Consider the following 3,443-nt stretch of genomic DNA (forward strand, 5'->3'; position numbering starts at 1 on the left):
TTCACTTGGTAGGATTTCTATATCTTCGGCGAGCACTAGGCTGCAGCTAAGCCCCCGAGTGAGAGGTTTGCTCTTCACTCAGTAGGATTTTGATAACTTAGGCGAGCGCTGGGCTGCAGCTAAGCCCCCGAGTGGAAGTCTGGCTTACCACTCGGTAGGATTTTCATAACTTAGGCGAGTACTTGGACTGCAGCTAAGCCCCCGAGTGGAAGTCTGGCTTACCACTCGGTAGGATTTTCATAACTTAGGCGAGTACTTGGACTGCAGCTAAGCCTCCGAGTGGAAGTCTGGCTTACCACTCGGTAGGATTTTATTTAATCTTAGGCGAAACGGATTCGCAGCTAAGCCTCCGAGTGGGAGTCTGGCTCACCACTCGGTAGGATTTTTACAAACTTAGGCGAAACGGATTCGCGGCTAAGTCACCCACTAAGGGGAAAATTTTATTGTACAAAATAAAAAGTGACAAAAATTATGGAGGAACTATGACACTATTATTTTGAGATCCATGAACTACAGAAGTACTTTATTGCAACTCATCCGAGTGATAAACTTAAGTGTAAAATGGGCGGAGTAGTTCCGCGTTCCAAGCTCGGGGCTCGTCGATATTATGTTCGACGTTGTAAAGACGGTACGCCCCGTTGTGGAGAACTTTGGTGACGATGAAGGGTCCTTCCCAAGAAGGAGCAAGCTTGTGTTGTTTCTTCTGATCCACTCGGAGAACTAAATCTCCTTCCTGGAAGGCTCGACCCCTCACATTTCTGGCGTGGAAACGACGCAAATCTTGTTGGTAGATGGTCGACCGGATCAGAGCCATCTCCCTTTCTTCCTCTAAAAGGTCGACTGCGTCCTGCCGTGCTTGTTCAGCTTCTGCTTCGTTGTAGATTTCAAATCGAGGAGCATTGTGGAGAAGATCACTCGGCAAGACTGCTTCAGCTCCGTAGACCAAGAAGAATGGAGTTCTTCCGGTCGACCGATTAGGTGTGGTCCGCAGTCCCCAAAGCACCGAGGGAAGTTCGTCGACCCAAGCTCCAGCTGCATGCTTGAGATCACGCATCAGTCGGGGTTTCAATCCCTTGAGAATCAGGCCATTGGCTCGCTCTGCTTGTCCATTCGTCTGCGGATGGGCGACCGAAGCGTAGTCGACTCGTGTGCCTTGAGAGTTGCAGAAATCCCTGAATTCTTCTGAGTCAAAGTTCGACCCATTATCCGCAACGATGCTGTGCGGGACTCCATATCTGAATATCAGTTCCCTGATGAAGCTAACAGCAGCACCGGCGTCAAGGTTCTTGATTGGTTTAGCCTCAATCCACTTGGTGAACTTGTCGACTGCCACCAGTACATGCGTGAAGCCACTTCGCCCTGTTCTCAAAGGACCGACCATGTCCAACCCCCATACTGCGAAAGGCCAGACGAGTGGAATGGTCTTCAGAGCTGATGCAGGCTTGTGCGACATATTAGAGTAGAACTGACATCCCTCGCACTTATCCACTATTTCCTTTGCCATCTCATTCGCCTTTGGCCAGTAAAATCCGGCTCGGTATGCTTTGGCCACGATGGTCCGAGAGGACGCATGATGACCACAGGTTCCCGAGTGGATATCATTAAGGATGATTCGACCTTCTTCTGGTGTTATGCACTTCTGACCAACTCCAGTCGCGCTTTCTCTATACAGCTGTCCTTTGATTACGGTAAAGGCTTTAGATCGACGGACGATCTGTCGAGCCTCTTCCTCATCCTCCGGGAGCTCTTTTCTCAGGATATACGCGATATACGGAACTGTCCAGTCGGGAATGACCACCAAGACCTCCATGACCAAGTCGACTACTGCTGGGACTTCAACCTCAGTCGGATCTGTGGCACTCTTGGGCTGTGGAGCTTCTTCGGTGAAAGGATCTTCTTTGACTGACGGAGTGTGTATATGCTCCAAGAACACACCACCCGGAATGGCTCCTCTCTTGGAACCTATCTTTGCTAGATCATCGGCTGCTTGATTTTTCAGTCGGGGTATATGATGGAGCTCCAACCCCTCGAACTTCTTTTCCAGCTTCCTCACTGCACTGCAGTATCCAGTCATGGCTGGGCTTCTCACGTCCCACTCCTTCATCACTTGGTTGACCACTAAATCTGAGTCGCCATAGACCATCAGGCGACGGATGCTGAGTGAAATGGCCATGCGCAATCCGTATAAGAGGGCCTCATACTCTGCCTCATTGTTGGAGGAATCAAAGTGAATCTGGAGCACATATCTGAGCTTATCTCCTCTGGGGGAAACCAGGACAACCCCAGCACCGGAACCATTCAACATCTTAGAACCATCAAAAAACATGGTCCAATGCTCCGAGTGAACTTCAGTCGGCTGCTGCTGTTCAATCCACTCGGCAAGGAAATCTGCTATTGCCTGGGACTTAATGGCTTTCTTTGCCTCAAACTTGATATCAAGGGGAAGAAGTTCAATCGCCCATTTCGCCACTCGACCAGTTGCATCTCTGTTGTGCAAAATCTCTGATAGTGGAGCGTCGCTGACGACTGTGATGGAATGATCAGAGAAATAATGAGCAACCTTCTTTGTGGTCATGTATATTCCATACACAAGCTTCTGATAATGAGGATATCTCTGCTTGGATGGAGTCAAGACTTCAGACAAATAATACACTGGGCGCTGAACTTTGAGAGCTTTTCCTTCTTCTTCCCGCTCGACCGTAAGCACAGTACTGACGACTTGTCCTGTGGCTGCGATATAAAGCAACAGAGGCTCTTTGCTGATTGGGGCAGCAAGCACCGACTGGGTGGAGAGTAGAGCTTTTAGCTCGGCAAACGCTGCATCAGCTTCTGGAGTCCACTCGAACTTGTCTGCCTTCTTCATCAGTCGGTAAAGAGGCAATGCCTTTTCACCGAGTCGTGAGATGAATCGACTTAATGCGGCCAAGCATCCAGTAAGCTTCTGGACATCGTGCACTCGCACAGGGCGTTTCATTCGGAGAATAGTGCCGATCTTCTCTGGATTAGCGTCGATCCCTCGCTCGGAAACGAGAAAACCGAGTAACTTGCCACCAGGAACTCCGAATGTGCACTTTGATGGATTGAGCTTGATATCATACCTTCTGAGGTTGGCAAATGTTTCGGCGAGGTCAGCGAGCAGGTCGGAACCTTTTCGTGACTTGACGACGATATCATCCATATACGCTTCCACATTCTGACTGATTTGAGTGAGTAGACACTTCTGAATCATTCGCATAAATGTGGCTCCGGCATTCTTGAGGCCGAATGGCATGGTGATATAGCAGAAGCACCCGAATGGAGTGATGAAAGCTGTTTTTACCTCGTCGGGTCCGTACAGACGGATCTGGTGGTACCCGGAGTAGGCGTCTAGAAAAGACAATCTCTCGCATCCCGCGGTCGAGTCAACAATTTGATCTATGCGAGGGAGAGGAAAATGATCTTTC

This window comes from Triticum dicoccoides, chromosome 1A (genome assembly GCF_002162155.2).
Source record: "Triticum dicoccoides isolate Atlit2015 ecotype Zavitan chromosome 1A, WEW_v2.0, whole genome shotgun sequence".
NCBI classification, from domain to species: Eukaryota; Viridiplantae; Streptophyta; class Magnoliopsida; order Poales; family Poaceae; genus Triticum; species Triticum dicoccoides.